This window comes from Callionymus lyra, chromosome 17 (assembly GCF_982586985.1).
Source record: "Callionymus lyra chromosome 17, fCalLyr1.hap1.1, whole genome shotgun sequence".
Taxonomy (NCBI): Eukaryota; Metazoa; Chordata; class Actinopteri; order Syngnathiformes; family Callionymidae; genus Callionymus; species Callionymus lyra.
This window is the reverse complement of record NC_141834.1, coordinates 467,093-488,555: the sequence shown is the minus strand read 5'-3', so window position 1 is coordinate 488,555 and position 21,463 is coordinate 467,093. Positions and strand designations below refer to the sequence as shown.

The 21,463-nt window shown below is 38.8% G+C and overlaps 1 pseudogene; it reads right to left on the bottom strand.

Moving 5' to 3' along the window:
- Positions 1–17,701: 17,701 nt before the first annotated feature.
- On the bottom strand, positions 17,702–18,990 carry LOC148061012 (uncharacterized; annotated as a pseudogene).
- Between the last annotated feature and the right edge of the window lie 2,473 nt (positions 18,991–21,463).

The window sequence follows — 21,463 nt, the reverse complement described above, 5'->3', positions numbered from 1 at the left end:
TTGGAAAGTTCCACGAGTAATCCAGGTCGGAAAGGGTTTCGTGGGAGACAAAGGGTTAAGGCGAGTGCAATGAGACTGGACAATGAAAACAGACACAGGGAAGGATTAAGTAGATTTAACATAATTACATTATGTAAATTAGCTGTAAACCATGTAATGCTGGTAATGATCGGTGTTGCACACGTTTATCAGAATATTTTACTTTGTTCATTGTCCATGCTTAAACACTATTTAAATAATTGCTATTAACGTCTTTATTCTTTTTTAAATTCCTATACTATAATTTATGAAACAACTACTTTTATTTTAAAAATGTTGAAAATGTAAAATAAATCTTTATCCAACAGCCCTCAATCTGGGTATCATGAATGCATCTATTATCTATAACATTCACATTTTCTTCCAGCTGACAGTTCATATTATCAATAACACAAGGAACTCGTATGGTTCTTTGTAGCGCTGCAACAATAGAGCTGTCTTTTATCGTCTATGGTGCAACCCCACATTAGTGCCCATGACTGGAGTGAGCAAGGAAGATTTCAGAAAAGGCATGAAAGCCACATATTCAGAAATTGTGAAAGGACAATTCTGATCTGTCAACTGTTCCTTTCAATTTAATTATTATTTTGTTCGGTGTCGCTGGAATTCATGGCTGATTCATGACAAGCAGTGGAGGCTTCTAATGCAGTGTTATTTCTGCGACCATATTTGTGCCACAGAAACATCACGTTCCAACAAGTAGACAACGTTGTATCTTGAAGTAACACCATGTTCACCATCTTTGAGTGCTTTAATGTCAGTGAGAAATAATGACTTCTAACTTGTTTCTTTAAATCTTCATTTCGTTTTTTATGTATATACATGTATATTTATGTATATCATTATTTGTCTCACACAAAACCCTTTCTGACCTGGATTATCCCTGGAACTTTCCGAGAACTCTAAATGACATTCAGAACTTTTGCGCTGACATGCTTTTTGAATAATCCACGGAGGTGTTTTAGTTACATGGACACGTCTGTTTGTTGTCCTTTGACAAGTATATTCTTATTCCTCCATGCAAGGCATGCGTATTTTGTTTTCTGCAACACTGAGTAAAACATTTAGTAACAGCCAGACAACAGTTTTGCAAACCTCATCAAGTTGTCTGTCTTGAAGTCCGTGAGAATACACAAGAAATGTATTACATTTGTATTAGATAAGATGCCTTACTGGACCTCCTGGACTCCTTCCTGGCAGCTTCTCAACGCCACACAGTCTTGCAGCTTCGTGCAATAATCAAATTTGGTTTCATTCTGCTAAGTGAAAGTAGCATAGTAGGTCTGGAAACGTGGATGATTTAATGTTTGCTGCAAATACATTTAAGTCTTCCAATCAAACACTCATTTTCAACTATGTTTTAGCGACATTGATGAGAAGTCCACCTCAGTCACTTTTAATACCCATCATGGCACTAACATTAGGATATTGCAGCAGCAACTGGGTCCGATGTTAACCATCAATCATATTTACAACATATGAATTAACCATTAAAGATTACACTGTAACTTGTAAGATATATTGCTGGTAAGGATTAGTATTACACAGGTTTTTTTTCTGAAGTTGGTACTTTGTACATGTATTAATCAAGGTTGTGTTTAGAACAGGAATAGTAATGATTGTGAAAAAAATTACAAAATAAAAATGTCACGATAAATGATTATTTCTAGTCGGACGAATATGTAAAACATGGATTCACATGTATCACGGATGGTGATAGGAGTGAGCATCCTGTCTGCATGATTTGCAACGCCAATTGGAGCAACTCTAGTCTCGCACCGGCAAAATTAAAGGAACATTTCTTGAAGCTGCATGGAGACGGGTAATACAAGATCATATTATATACATTTCTGTGTCTTGACTTTGAAAAAAATCATTTTTAATTTTTCACAAAAGAGGGGTTCAATGAATGCGCATATGAAACTGGTGGGGTTTGGTACCTCCAACAAGGTTAAAAACTTGTTAAAAACACTGTTCTGTACTCTTACAATAACGATAATAATAATGATTGAATGAAAAACAACACCTTTGGTTTTAACATACAGAGTAAATATATTAAAAGACTATGAAATGGCTGTTCACCCTATTATAATTCATAATTAACATAAATCGTGTGATAACATCCACTCATGACATTTAATTGGGAACCGATGAAGGCACTTGTGGAAATTGAATATTTGAATACAGAGTTAACAAATATTATTAATAATAAATATTATATATTATTATTGCTTCTCTACTGTAAATGGCTGTACATTATCTACAGTTTGGAAAATATGTTTACTCACTCTCATGTTAAAACTCAATACAAACTCTAAGATACAGTAATCATGTCCAATGTGTTGAGGTATGTATCAAGAAAGCATGTATTGACCATACTTTATATGGTGACTCACATGTTACTGTTGACTGGGTAAAAAATAGTTTATTACAGCTGCAGTTAACTAACTAACTCAAATTGAGTTAACCAATGTAAGCAATTGGCTGAAACTGATGTATAAAGGGTATTTAAAATAACATAATAAAATATTTGAGGACAAAATCTCTTACCCTACCTTAAATTTCACAGTTTAAACACAATCAAACAGATGAATGAAAAACTAAATAAAATGACCGAGTTCATATAAATGCTAAAATAAATATCAAGTTGAAATTTAAGTCAACATTCTACTGCTTGTTATCGCTTGAGCCATCGATCATTCTTTCCAAAATCAGAATAAATGGACCACAAAAAAAACCAACAACTGGGGTTTTAGGAGCGATTAATCACAGTCTATCAAAGTTCCCTACGCTCCAACAGGGTGACAAATGGACCTATTAGGTGATAATTAGGCCGAGATTGAGGTGACTGAAGACTATGACAGATTGAAGGATGTACTTGAGCTGTTGGAAGGCACGGGGGGCATGACTAATAATGTTTTTAGCTCCCGGCTCTACACTCATGACTGACAGTTGGAGTAACCCACTGTGCTCATCCTAAACAGTTGCGTCTCTACGCAAAAGCATTTTCGTAAAACAAACTCCCTTCAATGAAATTAGCAATTATTTTTACAGAGAGTTTAAGAGTTGCTTCAACTATTGCTTTTTAATGATATTTACTTTCTGAAACCCAGGGGCTAGTGACATTTTTCGAGTTCCTAAAGAAGACTCTGGAGATGTAGAGCTATAAATGTTGGCAATCTATTTTTTTTAAATCACTCCTGATGGGATGCACATTTTTACATTTGTAAAACTCGCATTTGCCAATATTCTAAAACATTAGCAGATGCTCCACGTCCATAAACCTTGCAGTGTGATACCCATAGAACCGAATTGACCAACCTGCTGGCTAATCCTGTCAAAACTTTGCTACAAAGCTATCAACACTAAGATGTGAGTAAACAAAAGTGAAGAGGTATGAAGAATTAATCAAAGCCAAAGAAGATCTGGTTTCAGTCTTAACCAGAGGCTTCCTTTCAGCAACCAACCTAACCACCCATACAAAGTAACTTTCCTGAAAACCATTTTGGTCTTCAAAGTCAAGAGAAAGTGCTGCAGATATCAACATTGGAGGTCCCAATAATTGCATCTTAAATCAAACTACTACCACTAAACTAGTATTGTATTTCTACAGATCACCGTTTTGTTCTTGTCTCTATCCCGAATGCTTTTTGCAACATTGCATGTTCTTCTAACGATACACGAGACATGATTTTTATTGGTCAGAGCCTTGATCTGAGTTGATCTTGATCTTGATCTTAATTGATTGAAAAAAGATTCAACTGATCGATAACCCATTTTTAATGTAGGAATCTTCTCCGTTAGTAATTTATCAATGTTAATAACACAGATTTGTTAAGTTGGCTGTTCCAACCTTGAAAGTATGCCCAATCAGACAGTAAGTTTTCCCATGAATCTAGTTCAAAACCTGTATTCCCATTCTTTGTAATAAATGGTGTCAGAGGTGGGCTGTTGACATGGCCAATTGAAATGCACGGAATCTTCTTGCCTCTTCAATGAGCTTCCCTTTGATGATGGATGGCTGAGCATTTTTTTTTTAATTGCCATAGTTTGGCCTTCTTCTTTCTTAATGTATTTAACATTTTATTTAGAACCATAGAAGAATTGAACGCTGTAGTTGGTGACAGTTTCAGTGATGCTCTAGTGCTGTGTCTGCAAAAGTCAAAAAAATTAACAAAAGTAGACATAAGTTTTCTTAATGTCCTGAACTATGTGAAATTGATGATTGGACAGTCGGCATAATCCCCTGTGCACTCAGCAGTAATGTACTTCAGAGTTTTTGTTGTCCAGCCTCGCTCCGGGATGTTGCTGAACTTGTTAGTGTGTTATTGGATTTTTTTTTTTATTGCTGGCCATTAGGAAGGGTTGTGTGATGTTCATATTTTAGAGAAGGCGCTCCTCTCCCCATCACTTTCTGTCAGCTTAAATCTGAGTTGGAGGGCTCACTCTGGCTTTTTTGACGACTTAAAGCACATACTTTTTAGTGTCTAGCACGTTTTGGTAGTGCTAGCTGTTATTAAACTTAATTAAACTACTTAGATTCGTCAGTAAAATGTACAGATTTCTATTTTTCATCAACCTCAACACTTTCCTCAGAGTTATTATGACTCCCATTTTACAATAATCCAGCCTGTAATATATCAAATTTTATGGAAATGTTACAGTAGTTTGGGTCTAAAGTTTGCCCTAAAATCAGCAAATCCTTCCCAGTTTATCTCCTATTTCCACTGTCAGCTGGGGTGTCCTCGATCCATTTACAAGAAGTATACTTGTTTAATTGATTTCACTTTTAAGATGGCTTTAAGCTCGCATGAGCTGAACTTCAAAAACTGCAGTCATTTACCACTAGTCTGGTGATCATAGTGGTAAAATATGATATGAGATAAAAATGTGACTTGATGTTTCATCAAATATTTACCACGTGTGACATTTAAACTTGGCTGAAATACACTTTCCTGCACCTTGGCCAAGTCATTTGGATATATTCCTGTAACGACGTGCACACAGAAGTGGCTCCTAGTAGAAATTCATTACCTTGAAAGCCAGCATGTAAAAGCCAAGGCAGGTGGTGTCGGTAATTTCACATTACTCTGGAGCCTGGTGAGTGAAGAAGCCACTTTATATAAGTATTCTCTGCTGTGGGGGGGGGGGGGGGGCAATGCCTGTCTGCCAAATTGTCACTGTCCGTGAAACTGAAACGATGATAGATGTAAAATATTGGACAATTTAACTGCTAAAGTTCAAGGTACTACTCCTTTCCAATTTTTCAATTATATCTTTAAAGTGTGCCTTAAACCTTTAGAGTCAATCTAGGAATTTTAAGGTACTTCTCACATGCAGGTTCCTTACGATAAACTTCACTTGTCAGGGATTTTGCATCCCTTCCTACTTCCTCTTCTCCTTTGAAAATGATGACAAGTAACATGTCACATAAGTCCCGACCCCTTCAAACTTTTTTGCAACTATGCCCACAGTTTGGTTCTCGTAGCTGGGACCTTCCCTGCTGCTTTCCTGGGTAAAGCTCACTGATCGTTGCCAGACAGTTTCTCTTGAAGGGATCCTGCCTGCGACCAGTAAGCATTACTCCACTATGAAGCTGAGAAAATACATCTTGAGTGGGGGCATTGAATATCTAAATTGAACTTGTCAGACACATAGTCTCCACGTCTAACCTAACACTGTCTTACTGAGGACATTTCTGAACAGGCTACCGCTGTAATTTATATGTCAACCTCATTTCACCTTGAAAACCACCTTAGGTCCTTTAACTCAGCGAGAAGATGGTCGAAGCAATTTGTTCTCTTTGCTGAATGGATTTGGCTTACACTCTTACTCATGATACAGTATAGAAAAATGTGTAGCATTGTGTTCCCAGTCCTGAAGTTTCATTTTGAAAGTCAGGAGGCAAATCCTCATAGACCTTGTCATAAACTTGTTAGAAAGTTAGAAATCGTTCATGCACAACACAATTTTACATGCATAGATAACCTTGGCTGTTCAAAAGATCAATCGAGCTACACATGGCTATGAACTGTTGAATCAAAGAACTTTGGCTTCCACAAATTTAACAGCAAAAGTGAACTGAAGTGTCACACGAATATGACATACCTGCCATAATCTATAACTAGTGATCACCTTTTGATACCTTATCATTTCAGAGGGTGACTAATATTTAAATCATTTGTTAAATCAGCTGTACTGTGTTCCATTGTTGCTGTAGATTTTCATGTTTAGCCTACAGATAAATGCTTATCTACTTATACAATATTATTTTTTTTTAAAAAGAAGTAGAAAACAACTAATCCGACTTCTCGTGCTAAATTTCGAATGCAATCACAAAATGCATAATGACATTTTTAAGGGAGGAGGTGTAGTAAAAGGTACACGTTCTGATTCAAAATTAACAAACAGCAGCATTAAAATGCATTAAATGGCTTCTCAACACGTCTTACGATCAATTTACTTTTTAGAAAATAGGTCACTCGGGTCATGTGAATAGGACGTAATAATGTAGCGGAGACACAAATTGAGAAGTCGACTGGGAAAGTCAGAAGGCAGATTGAACCAATCTCAACTTTGCCTCGAGCAATCAGCATTGAAAACATCAGACGTGGGTTTCTCATTAACTAGGTGTCACTTCCTGGTTAACAGATATGGAAATAAGGTTTTTCTTTACAAGGAAAATAAATGGGATTTAAAGAATGTAATCAGCAGGTTGTATTCAAATTCACATTGTTGGACATCCATCTCACTCACTCACTCACTTATTCCAGGTTGGTTAAGTTCACTCTCTTGCCACAGACATTACATATATTGGGGGTTGTTTATTGATCTAAAGTTGAACTGAGAACAATGCATTGATACTTGAATGAGTATCTCCGCCATATGTGAATCATTTCTACTTATACCTTCATTTAATCATCAATTATTGTACAGCTTTTCAAGCCAGTCAATACTGTTGCAGGTGCGAAAAGATGTTGGACTTTATTGAAAACCCAAAACCCACCGTTCTGCTACAAAAAAAAGAAAAGGAAGTTGTAAATGCTTGTGAATCAGGGACGCATAAATCTCAACTTTAAGCGGCAAAGAGGACAAGCTACTATCTCACGGGTGACACGTCAATTACTCCTCCCTCCCACACCCATTTATTTAACATGTGGCTCGATGCCATCAGCGGAGGCATCTCAGACATGTCGTATCCAGGTCCGAACACATTTGAAATTACAGGGCGGAGACATGATTGATGCAGCGACCGTCCTCCCTCATCACCCAGAGCCAGGATTACTCTTCATGTGAATAATTCATCCAACCTGTTTGTAATCTTCATCACTTTAATTTTGAGGCTGAGGCCGCGGTAAATTGGAAAATGTCAGGTCACTGGCAGCCGGCTCATTTCTTCCTCTGCTTCCCTCTGACTGATTACAATTACAGCTAATGGCAGCTCTTTAAAAATGGCCATGGGCAGGGTGTTGATATTGACTCACTGTCGGGACATCAGTCAGCGAGCGAGGTGACTGCTGTCATAGCAACACAACACATCAAAACCCGACGCTGCTTTAAGGAACTGCTGCTCGGTGCACTTTACTGGCTGCTGTGTGAGCTGCTTGGCTGTCATTTTCAGAGCAATGCTGACAACACAAATCCAACCCCAAACTTTGAGAGCGTGTTATTGCAAATGTTCAACGATGTGTAAATCTTAACTGCACCATTTATACTTTATGTCATGTCTCCCTGACCTTTTTCACCACGGACCGGCTTAATGTCGCAATTATTTTCACGGTCCAACCTTTAGGTAAAAACAACAATATAATAACGACGAGTGCATTGTTGCAACGCATATTGCTGATTTTTATTTACAAATTTACATTTTGGGTTTGATTAGTTCACTGTTGTATCCACTTATGTATCCACTGTATTATTCATTATTTATTTGATCTAATACTTTGTTATTTTTCTTTAAATGTTGTTGTGTTTTTTAATACAGTGTTCAATTGTGTTGTTTTTTATTTAATGGGTTTGTGTGATCAATTTGAAATTTTTTGAAATTTTAAGAGGAGTACATCACAAAAGTCCAATGCAAACACTTATTTTGGAATTTCAAATCAGGAACAAACTGTAGGAGAGTCTTTAAGGTAAGGATTTTAAAGCTCCTTTTGAGTGCCTAGTCATGTACACACAGTATAGCGCCAAAATAACACTGAACGTAACTCAGGGTATTTCTATTGAAACAATTTCATAGTAAGTTTATTATTCCAAATTCTTTGAGATTTCCCTTTACGGAAGTTTTCGGTATAGCGGTCGATCTATTCCAGTACCCTCACCTACAGTAATGGACAGTGGGTAGTAACCGAACAAGATCAAAAAACAAGATCACTGGCAAAACCTATGGAAAGTTTTCTCTGGAGGTATGCTGAGCTCTCCCTTAGAGGAATCAGTTGAGGTGGCTTGGGCAACTGGTTAGAATACCAACCGGATACCTTGCCGGTGGGTATTCAGAGCTAATCCCACCGGTGCGAGATCACGGCACGTTCTCCCGGGAAGAGCTGGATGATGTGGCTTTGGAGAGAAAAGGCTCACCTCCCTGTTGAACCTAAAGTGCCTGAAACTCAATCCCAGATAAGCAGAAGAAGATGAGACTCGACAAGACAAGACAAGGTTCTTAAGCACTAGTTTGGGCACCATTTGAGCACCTTCGTCATTTCACTAGTATCAGATAAACCGATATTGACCAACGAATCATAAAATGTAGTTTAGGAGATTGGACTGAAACTGTAACGCCTCACCAGATAATATAAATTCAGAGAGTTGACAGTGTCATACACGAAAAATGGCACAAGACATTTATAGGACATCTACATGATTGTACTTGAATTTCCCAGATCAGAATCCAATTGAACAGCCCTTAAAAGATGTGAAATTTATTTTCTACATACTGGTTGCCGTGTCTCTGCATGTCGCCAATATAATCTTTACAGATACATTTATTGCCCTTATTTTCCAAAGTCTGGCTAATTTCTTTAACCATTAAAGTTTAATGTTTGTAAGTGACATTTCTTGTTTTGCTGATGGGAAATAAAACCACACTGAAAAGGCACATGTTGAGAGAGATAGTACTCCGATGCACTAAAGGGGCTTACATGTGCTTCTTTATCTTTAAATGTCTCAAAACTGGACTTTCAGTTAAAAGTGGACGTGATTTACAACGGTATACCAAGCATTGCTTCATTCTCACACCAAACACCACAGGCCAAAAACCAATTTAATACTATTTTTATTAATATAATAAACTTTGGACCCTTTACATAAATCTAGCCAATCAGAGAAGGCAACACGCTATATTAACCAATCAGAAGCAACAAGAGGTGGGTCTACCTTATATTCAAACACCAACAACAACATCATAATACGGTCTAGCTAGATATTGTCGAGTTTCTCCATTCGTAAGCCAAACTTAAATGCGGAGAGATCAAATTGATTGATTGAATCGGCCAAGTCTTCCTTGTAATCCTTAATTATTACGGTCATACTCTTTAGTGTTTAAAATCCACGTTTTTTCTTACCTTTACGGATCTGTAATATGTACCGTACGTGTGTGTATGCTGTAAAGAATGCGTATGTAATATGAAATAACCAGTAGCCAATTTAATAAGCTACCATTTTATATATTTGTAAATCTGACACTAAAGTTCTCATTGTGGCATGTGTGAAGGAAGGGGATGAAGCTCAAAGGAGTAATGCACTGCACTTAAGACATCCTTTGTTCCATTCATCCATCCATCTATCCATCCATCCATCGATCGCTGCAGCAACTATTAACCACACCGCACGTCTTTGATTTATACATACTATATATTGGATTTATGGTTATTATGAAGTGTTGTGTGAAGGATAATGAGGAAACTGATGAGGGGATGGAATTGATTGACATATTTATTGGAAAATTATCTTCTTAGCATTAAAACATTTGTGATGAAATGAGGGAACATATTACCATCCAGAGTATTTTTTTTCAAAATCTTCAAAATCACACCAAAACTCTGATATAAATTTCAAGTATTTATACTTTTTTTGCAAAAGATCTATCCAACAACTCCACAGCAGGAAGTGAATTCTCCGACACGGTTCACTATTTGTCTCCCCGGATGGCTGCTTGATGTCATTGATCATGTCGCTGACGCTCTGTAATGTCCTGTGGCTACGAAATGACTTATGTTCTGAACAGACGCAGGCTGTTTAATTAATCTGTTTATGGTCCAATTTTTAATCTATTGACTCACTGAGACTAATCAATGTCTTAACCTCTGGATTTATAAAACTGAAAGATGATCAATGTAAATCTATGTCTGTCTAATACTGTATTAACGTATGTGTGACTGAGTGAAGGGTAATGAAGAGATGTGCTCATCAGTGGCCGCTTATTTTGGTTTAGATGCTAACCTTTCGTGTACTTTTGAGTCAAACACGTCCTCACACCAAAGTCGTCAACCGTCCGACTAGTTGTCAAGTCGTGGCGTGGCGGTGGTCATTGTTTGTTTTTACTTGTTTGGGTCCAGTATTCACAGGGATTTACCATCACTTGAATCTGAGACCTTCCTCTTGAATGTAGATTAAAAAGTTCTCTCTGCAGTCTTTCAATTGCAAAGCGTTACACTATTTATTGAATATTAAATTTGCATTAATTTCATAAAATGATTGTTTTAGTGTTTGCTTTCAATGCAGCAATATATACATATTATTATAATATGATGCTTTTTGAGTGGCTGATGGTACAATAATATTGTGGCAGAGACACAGTAACTGTGAAAATAAAAGAATAGAAATTAATAGAACTACAGTTAGTATTGTTTATTTCAACCTCCACCATGACTTAAATAAGAGGAGAGATGTGAATATAGTATGAGCAAGATAAAAACTCACCTTATAAGGTGCAAAACCCTTTTGAGGATATAAATTTGACTTTTTAATGAGACAAACATGGACATTACATGTTTTACATTAAGTCAACTGGCAGACTTCAAACAAATACTGCTGAAATGGACGGATTTGTCCCCCCTTTTGACGACTTGGGGCACCGACCAAACGTCGGACGGTTGACGACGTGTTGTTGAGTCTCACCAAACTGTAGCACACTTTATCTTTAAAGGAGCCATTTGTATGATTATGATGTAGGACACTGATGCGCGTCTGCTCACCAATAGAAATGATGTAGCTTCCATTAAAACTGTAGATTATGGTCTTTCTGACGAATATAAGTGACCTATCTTCTTATATCCCATTACATGAAATCAAGGTCAGTTGGTCTGTGAAATAAAGACTGAGAAAAGGCAGTTTAATATAACAAATTCATATATTACATGACTTTCACAGGTGATAAGCAAAAACACACAAATATTAAGCATTCAAGTTGTTTCTCAGTTCTCAATGTAATGGTTTGTTGTGAAGAAACCCAAATACCAGAATAATTTAGACAGAGTTCAGACTTTCAAAATGCAATTCATTTCTATTCAATTCAAGTGTCTTATCATAACAAAGTTATCTCAAGACACTATACAGTTGAAATAAGACTATAGCAAGACCTAAGTAGGACTATTGGAGAGAATTTTCTTTTCTCTTCGTCATAAAAAGCTAAGATAATTATCCAATTGGTCACTTGAGGTCTACATTCAGACAGAATCTGTATCTACCATGCAACCACAACTAATTGTGGTTTCAATTAGTTGTGGTTCCAGTGAATAAAAACGTCAGATTCATTTAACTTAATTATAATTAATAAAACAATAAGACAATACTAAAGGTAAATTCTGGTTGTTTTTTTCTGAACGTCTTTATTCCAAATTTGTGTGGTTTCACTGTGAATTACACATTAAATGTGAAAATTGGTTTTCACAAATTTCTTTAACTCCTTTCAACAAGAGCATTTTAGCTGGAATTGTTTTATTTTGATGTTGATTTATGAGCACTTTTCCAAAAAAAGGAAAAACTATTGGATAGAAAAACATATTGCTCATCTGACTTAGTCTAAGATTGCACCTAGTCATACTGTCACGATCTCAATGGAGCAGAACCCAAGTGCCAGTTAAAAGTCTCAGGTGGACACACAAGTTGTACAATATTATTTTAAGTTGATATAATCCTAATGTGCAACAAGTCCAAGAAAAACATAAACAATAAAGAGTCAAATATCTCATAGAATAACAAAGAGTCAAATATCTCACTGAATTCCCCAAGTTTAAAAACCAAAATGTCCACCACAGCGGTATATAACAGGATCAAAAATTGATCAATTCAAAATTAAACCAAAATAAATAGGATGTCTGACCCTTGTGCTACCTTTGCAGAACTCATAGATCAACGTCTGTAACCCAATCAACACTATATGATTTACTAACACTCGATAAAGTAAAGAAGTTTATAGTATTTATAGCTATATTTTCAACCCTTCACTGTTTTCAATTGAACAGGGAGCGCTGGAACAGTGTCGGTCAGCTGTCAGAGTGCTGAATAAGTTAAGTTAATGATGGTGGTGATGAACATCTTTCATCCCGTCTGCTTTTTACCGAAACACAGAGCAGCCAGCGGTGGATTCCCTTGACCTGGGAGTCAGAGGATGTTAAATGCAGCAACCTTGAGACACTGACAGTAACCTGTCATCATCTTTTACTGCATGACACCCTTCTCTCAGCCTCTCTTCAACATGGATGACTCTCTGGAGGATCATTCATTCAGAGGGATTTTGGCCTGGATCAGCTAATCACTGCAGAGACGTATGGGTCTGGGTGTTCCGTGCTGTAATCGGACCATCAACCAATGAAGGAAAACAGCTGTTTCTTTTTCTTTCTTTAAAAACTGTCGAAATAATGTGACTAAACTGTTTGCACAGGACTTTTGAGCAAGGAGCTAAACTAGTGGATAAATGTACCTGTAGTTAACTTCAACTGTATCCAAATGTATTTTTCTCTTTAATTAGTTTCACAGTATAATAATGTATTTAGAATTGTATAAAAAATCCAGCACTGTTTTGAAGATCTACAAAAAAAAGGAACCCCAACCTAAAAAATACCCTCCAGTAACTTATTCACTCATTTTGTCCCGTCATTGTTTTCCTTTGTTAAATGAATTATTTTGTTCTGTATGTTTTAATCAGGACCCCTTTGCCACCTCTTCCCCAGCAACAAGCACCAGATTTTGTTGTATGGTAAATCACTCTTGAATCCTGTTTTATTGTTGATCACTTTTTTGTTGTCCTTGAAGTATGAATTTAAACCAAAATATATAAATATATTTAATAAATATTGTTGCCAGTAGTATATTTTACTTGAAATAAAACCATGATACCTATAAAACTATCACCCAACTTTCCTAAGTTACTCAAATGTTTCAATGTCAAGTCCCTCATCATGATGATGCTCCGTTTTGAAGTTATTACTTTATAAAGTTCTCAAATGTCCTTTGGCGGTAGAGACTTTCTGGATTGATGACGCTGGTAGACGAACATCAATGCTTGTCCAAACACCACAGAGTCGGTGTGGTTATGGTGAACAAGATTTCATCTCCAGAAAAACGAAGCGTTTTCAGTCGACAGGGATTAAGCGTAAATATTTAAATGAAAAGAGAGTTTTGTGCAAACAGACACATACTGACGAGTACAATAGAGATCCAAGATCAATTTAAGAGACACATTAGTTGTCCCTTTAGAACAGTTGTCGCAGTTTCTGATTCTAGAACTGAAGTGATCTTAAACCTTTGTCTATGTAAAGTCCATCAGAACAGATTAGGGAACAGATATTGAAATCATTTTTAAATACCTTTGGAAATGGATATGTGGACCTGATTCTAATAGATGTAAACACAGAGGGCAGAATTGGTTTCTTTCTATTCTACCTTTTCCTAAATGATGCTAATTGAAATTTCACTGGACGTCTTTCCTGGAAGATCTTTTTCACTGCCAAATCCACGAAGTCAAAGAGAGAAAAGCTCCTGACTGGTTAAATCATATTTCCAAACATATTTACTTCCTGTTGCTGAAGGCTCGTTCCTGACAAATGTGTTCTTTGAAAAGTGCATTTCCATGTTGATGAATCCTAGAAGGTGTTTGGGCGCTCACCGGCGCTTTAATTTAAGTTTGGAACACATGCGTAAATGAAGATACATTTTGGTCTGAACTGAGACCATCTTCTTACCTGAGTCTCAGAATGTAACTTTAATATAATCACAGATGATGGATTGGATTTTTTCAAAATAATATACATAGAACAAAAACAATAGAATTGATTCTGGGAAAGGTTTTATTAAAACCTGAGTTTAGTTTTTGTTTTGAGCTTTTGTTAATTGAATGTTGGAAAAAATGGTGTTCAATTGGTTTGTCCATGGTTCTTTTACAGTTTAGCTTCTTTTCATTTGTATTCATTTATTTATCATAAACATATTTTAAGTAAACATGAATAAATAAACAATTTTATTTTCTCAGGTTTCCATCATCAGTAGATTTCTGCAGTAACAGACAACCAATGTACAGTGATGTTTCAGGCTCACTCTTCAAATTAACTGCAGCTGATTCTCATCGACTGAGAGGCTGTAATGATTCTGTAAATCCATGTCCTCTCTGTCTTTGTCACTAAATCATCTCAATCAATATTTAGAGGAATCATTAACTCACAGAAGGAGACCAAAAATAAATCAGGACCATTGGAAGTGTTTTGTTGCTGAAACTGTCTTGCTGTTTGCTTCACTTCTATATGATTTTCTGTGACAAATTAATCCGGTTTTGCACAAGGTTTGTCTCAAAATATAATTTTATTTGCAATTTAATATTTAATTTTATTTGGTCATTATTTACAGAAGTCAAAATAAACTGAGGCTTTGTTTATCTGCAGCAGCTTGGGTTCATATTACTGTCCTGCAGTCGAATTTTTTATCTTTTCCAGTTTTTCCAATACGTGTGTGTGGTAGAATCAATTTGAAGCAGCTACCTTCATGTAGGTGGAGACCTAAGCTAGAGACAGAAATAACAATAATGAATATATTCAAAGTGACAACCTGCAGGTCTATTCCTGAACGTGACCGCTATGCTTGGATTCGATCGTCCCACACCGAGTGAGAGTGAAGCTCATGCAGCTGAGGATGGTGATTGGATGACAGATGAAACTGAACGCCTCTATTTTCTTCTTTCCTTTCATGCCAAAAGGTGGAATGAAAACGTAAGGTGAGTAATTATTGTCAGGGCTACATGTATGGCATCATATTTGGGACAGTATTGGTCTATGTATGCAGGTAAATTTAGCATCACCTTGAGCTTCCTGGATATTGATCTCCACTGATGAGTTTGGTAAACCTACACTTGAGTGTGTTAAAGGTTAATAATGACAAACATCTGAGTGAACAACCTTTTAGCCGAGTAATCTTCATAATGAGCTGCTTCTGGTTCAGTATTGATGTAAATCTAAGTTAATAGCGGAGTCATCGAATAATGGGGATGATGTACATGCACTCACAATTTTTTACAGAGAGTTGTTTATTCAACTCCATCTGGGAGTCCATCCAAAATCAGTTCTGCGTCAAAGCTGGTGCTGTTTCTACTTACTCTTTTTTGATATACAGTATATTCTAAGAAAAGTTTTATTTAGACATTCACATGACACGTCTGAACAGAGGAAAATATTATCTCATTCAGAAACAAATGTGGAGAGAGCAGATATATTGACCTTTACTACCCTGTAACAGACAAAGTTTTCTTTATTTGAGACAAGATGTATACAAATCTTTATTAAGATAATCAATAGAAAGTTTTTAAAGGGCAACTAATGTGTCTCTTAAATAGATCTTGGACCTCTATTGTACTCATCAGTATGTCTTGTTATGATTTCACTTTTATTTTGGTTTTATTTTGTTTTCTCACTTCCTGTTTTCTTCCCCCAATTCAGTATTGGCACATAGCTTAACCTTTATGAGTAATCAAGTACTCAACCACCTGAGTCCAAAACTGTGTACCAGACATTTAGAGATGTTGGACTCTGGTTCCTTTGTTCAGTATTGCTGTTTTGTTTTTGGCTTGTTATTTATTAAAAAATGTATTGTTGATATTAGTGTCGCATGCTGGTTACTCTCACCTGCACTTGGGTTCCGCCTTGTTGAGATCGTGACAGTTTAATCTGGCCACATTATGGACCCAGCAGTGGTTAATCATTTCCAACTGAATGTCAGCACTCAGGCTTCCAGGGTTCCAAATCTTGAGAGGGACTCTCAGTGCATTTTGGAGCAACTACAAACATTGTCTAGTAAGCTAGATGAACTTGCTTCCCGCCTTGCGCTTGGTACAGACACTCATGCAGCCACTTCTCAGGAACCAGCACATGCATGTTCAAACCAGCCTGGCTTTGTCTGGGAACCCACTATGCCACAGCTGGAGTGTTATTCTATCAATCTTAATTAATCTAGATTGCTTTAACTTCCTCCTTTGATCGAGCAAAGGTTGCTTTTGTGACCAATTTTCTCTGTGGCATGGCTGCTGAATGGGCTGTGGCAGTCTCGGTCTCCTATCCTAAATTAATTCAATTGTTTTTGGCCAAGATGGGTAGAGTATTCGATGCCCCAGTCAAGAGCAACTCATGTTCTTTTGGACTTAAGATACGGATCCCAGTCAGTGGCTCAGTTTTCTTTTCAGTTCTTTTTCTTTTCTCGGGTTTTGGCCCCGCCCCTGTGCACTCTAATTTCTTACCTGACCTGTCCGTTCTAGTAGCCTATCACGACTTAGGTGAGGTGTTTAACAAAGATTTGAACTTATCACTCCCACCTCACAGACCTGCTAGCCAGTTCCTCTCTCTCCCAATGCCATCCAGTCTCCTATTTAATATTTCCCACACGGAGAGTCCATCCTCACCCCCTCTAAGCAGGTTTCTTTTTCATGTCTAAAAAAGACGAGTCCCTCTGTCCATGTGTTGATTACAGAGGGCTCAAAGACATTACTGTAAAAGAATGCGTATCACCTGGTGCGTGTCTGGGAAGCGGATGAGTGGAAGAATGCTTGCAAGACCCCGCTTGGTCACTTTGAGTATTTGGTCATGCATTTTGGTTTCACCAACGCTCCTGCTGTTTTCCAGACTCTAATTAATGATCTTCGCAGAGACATGATCAAACATGTTGTTCTCGTCTTCTCTAGATCCCTAGAAGAACACTTTCAACATTTTCAAATTAGTACAAAGATTGCTTCAAAACTGACTGTACTGTAAAGCAGAAAAGTGTGAATTTGAAACAACTAATGTAAGTTTTCTTGGATTTATTCTTGGGCACGGGCAACTCAAACCTGATCCTGCCAAGATTGAGGAAGTGGTTGGCTTGCCGGTCCCCACTAGCCCTAAACAACTGCAGCAGTTTCTTGGGTTTGCTAATTTCTACAAAAGTTTTTTCGAGGAATTAGCAAATAGAGAAGATCTTGAGGTGTGAAGAGGCCAGAAATGGCAACATTAAATCAACAATTTCTGTGCCCTACATTTAAAAAGAAAATTGAAATATCAACTTAAATATGCAATCAAACAAAAAATAAATAGCTTAAACACAAAAATAAATATGAAAATCAAGAAACTAAACACACACACACACACACCAAAAGTGTCAAACAAAGGAAAGATTGTCCTTGCATATTTGTTCTCTCTTTTCATCCAAAGATCTACTCCAGATTTGCATTTAAAAATACCAGCTGGCTGACTTTGGATGGGCTGAGCCGATTTCGTCTCTCTGATATTATTTGCCCCATCTTGCTAAAAATTCTCTCCGATGGAACAGATTTGGCCACAATACAGAGTCTTCTATTCATTATTTCGGACAGTCTTGGATAGACCGCGCCTCTATTTTGCCACCATGTGAGAGGGTTTGAAAGTCTATGTATAAGAGGCTCCTGCACAAAAGCACGGACCTCCAGTACTGCATCCGTACTGCATCCAACACTGGATTTCGGCTGTTGGTCACAAGCCCAGAGACCTGCTTATCAAAGTCCTGCCAAATTAAACCGTCCTGACTGGAACTTGGTCGTTGTGCTGCTGCGCCCTCTTCTTCAGCCTGCTGGTTGGGGAGGTTCACCTTTGCAGCAGAATTGCTGAGATGTTGATAGGCCCTATCTGCATCCTCATCCCTGCCAAAGGCCTTCCTTTTGAACCTGGGGTCCAGTGCTGCTGCTTCAGATAGCAAAACATGTACCTCAATTTTGTGGAACCTGTGAGCCATCTGGGAACAAATGGTGTCCACCATTAGTTTCACAGGATCCATCAGGTTCACATCCTTTTGCATGTTTTTGGCTATCTTCTGTAATCCTCTTGCCAGAAGAATTACTTTTGACGCAGTGACATATCTGAGAGACAGAAAACAAGGTTTGTGCCTGATAGTAACAAAAACAACAAAAACAACAGCAACAACAATGATAATAATGTATAATGTTATTGTAAACATATTTCATAATATTATTACTAATAGTAATAATACTTTTGCAATTAACAACCCTTTGCTCGAAAACGTAATGGCTAAAATTAGTTCTAGTTAACCTTTTTTCTTTTTGATTTAAGTGACACTGATCTCACACCCTCACTGAGTGTTGAAGCCAGTGAACAAAAGCCATGATTGAAGCACCTCTACAGTCAAGTTTCCATGGCAATGACCTAGGTCAAGCCAGACAAGGAGGAGCCTAAAGCTTGATTGACAGTTTTATGACTTTGTTTTGATGCAACTGTGCTAGTTAAAAAAGAAGCCCTTAAATTCACAGTACTATCAGAACACTGCAATAATAAAATCATATACATACCCCTCTCCACTTATCTCAACGGTGACCTCCTCAAAGGGTTTTAACACCTCACAGGCCTGCTTGAGTTCCTCCCACTCCTCCTGTGTTAGGGTGGGTAGTCTTGGGTTTGTAAGGGCCAGAGTTGTGATTACTGTATCCTTATTTTTAAGGATACTCTGGACCATGTAGAATGTAGAGTTCCATCTTGTAGGGCAGTCTTGCTTTAGACGAGCTTCTGGCAAGCCTAGCTGTTTTTGGGTGGCCCGTAGTTTCTCTGTGGAAACGGTGCTCCTGTGCAGATGTTCCACAATAGCCTTCACTTTGTCAAGAGTTTTGTTTATCGGAGTCATGCCACCGCTTACAATTAAGTTGAGGGTGTGGGCAAAGCAGAACAGGTGAGGCCAACCTGTGTTCTGAATTGCTTTCACCACATTTGAAGCATTGTCAGACACACAGGCAGCCACCTTGTTTGTGATGTCCCACTCCCTTGCAACTCGAATAAGCTGCTCTGATAGGTTGTCTGCTGTGTGCCTCTCACTCATTTCGAAGCTGATGGTATTGGAAAGAGTTTTCCTGCTCGGTAAGAAGTAGTTTGAATTGAGTTCCTTTATGAACTGGCGGAATCCAGTGTCTTCCACAATGGAATATGGCTGTAAGTCCAGTGAAATCATTTTGGCCAGCATCTCATCCAAGGCCAAAATGTGGGTCAATTGGTCTTGACACAAAATGTGTTAGTCTCGATTGACTTCCTCGACCACTAGGCCTACAAATTGCTCCGGTTGTGGCAACAGCAACTGGGCCTGGACCGGTGCTACTGGCCGCAGCAGTGCTGGTGGTTGCACAGACTTGGACACTTGCTGGCTGGAGCAGTTCTGGTGCTGGTGTCTGTAGAAGCAGGGACTCTCACCTCTTGCAGCTGAACAGTTGGGTGTTTGCAGCGGCGGAGCCCCCCCCAATACCCTGCGGACACGGCGAGTAGCCGGGTCGAGTGCCACCGCATGAGCCCGGGGGAGCAATGGCAAGGCACCGGCCCAGGTCCCCCGGGTCACAGGGGGGCCACGGTTGTGCGTGCAGGGCGGGGGCAATGGGGCTGCAGCCGTCCGGGAATGGCCCCCAGTCTTTGAACTGTAGACCGTCCCCAACAGCCGCAGCCCACCTCCCCATTGAGGGAAGTTTGGGGGGCCAGCAGTATTCCATGGGCGGTCCACGGTCTCTAAGGTGCCGAGGCCCCGCCCATCACACATACTGACCCCCAGCCCCCGCCCCCACCCACCATGCAGCACCCAGGGGGACAGCAGCACTTGCATGGGCGGTACATGGTCACTACGGTAATATGGGTCCGCCCAATGCCTCCGCCGTCCCCCCAATGTGGCCCCGCCCAGTGTGCCCCCCCCCACCCGGGAAGCCCCCGAAAGACCGACCAACCCGGCCACGAACCCCCAGGACCAAGGGCGACAAACTCCCCGACCACGGCACATGCCACACAGGGCGGGTAGAGGACCACAGCCACCGCTGCAGCAGACACCCACCCCAAGACAGGCCCCCCACCACAGACCAGGTGAAGCCATCGGGGCCGGAAGGTCATCCAGAACACCCGGCCAGCCCCAGCCCCACCCCTGACGGTTCACCCGCCGACCCCTATCGATGATAGCTACTAAACAACAACAACAATAATAAATAAATAATAAATAATAAATAAATTAACAATTTCTCCCTCCTGAGGGATCAATAAAGTTTGACCTTACCTTAATAGCACCAGTAATAATAATCTAATATATGAACTTAATAATGAATCAGAATTGGTCCTCAAGGAGAAATTTATTTTTGTTACAATAACTGTGTAAATAATATGTATTTGTTAACATTGGTTAACAGAGTGTAGCCTACACTTTACTTTTTAATCCTTGTTCACTGAACGAATCTTTCTAGAATCCCCAGATGAGACACCTCGTTCACTCACACTGAATCTTTTGGATACCTGGATGAGACCTCGTTCACTCACTGACCGACTCTTTGAGAATCCCCGGATGAGACCTCGTTCACTCACTGACCGACTCTTTGAGAATCCCCGGATGAGAATCACCGGAATAGAATCACCGGATGAGAATCTTCGCTCAGTCAAAATAAAACAAAAATAATAATAATAATAAAATGTAATATAAACTTAAATGCAATCAACAAATAAATTACAAAGGCCTCGTTTAAGTAAAAACATTTATTAAAATAAGAAATCCTTTAAAACTAAATGTTCTGTAGCGGAGTTCTCTCCCTCCTCAGTCCCTCCCCCCGCACCCACGAGTAGCTGCACCGTTCGCTGGCGCCGAGGATTCAGCGAGTCATAGAATCATCTTCATATCATGATAATCATCATCATAGAATCCTCCCACAGGCACGATCGCGGGAGAGTGAGTTCAACTGAACTGAGAAAGGAACGAATCACTTCATGAAGTGATTCGGTTCAGTACGTTCACTCAAAAGATTCGTTCTTTCGAACGAATCGTTCGCGAACGACACAACACTAGTTCCTGGTGGAGACGGATGCTTCCAGCTCTGGGATCGGTGCCGTTTTTTCCCAGCAGGACCCGACTGACCACAAGGTGAACCCCTGCGCCGGTTTCTACAGGAAGTTGACCCCGGCCAAAATGAACTATGACATCC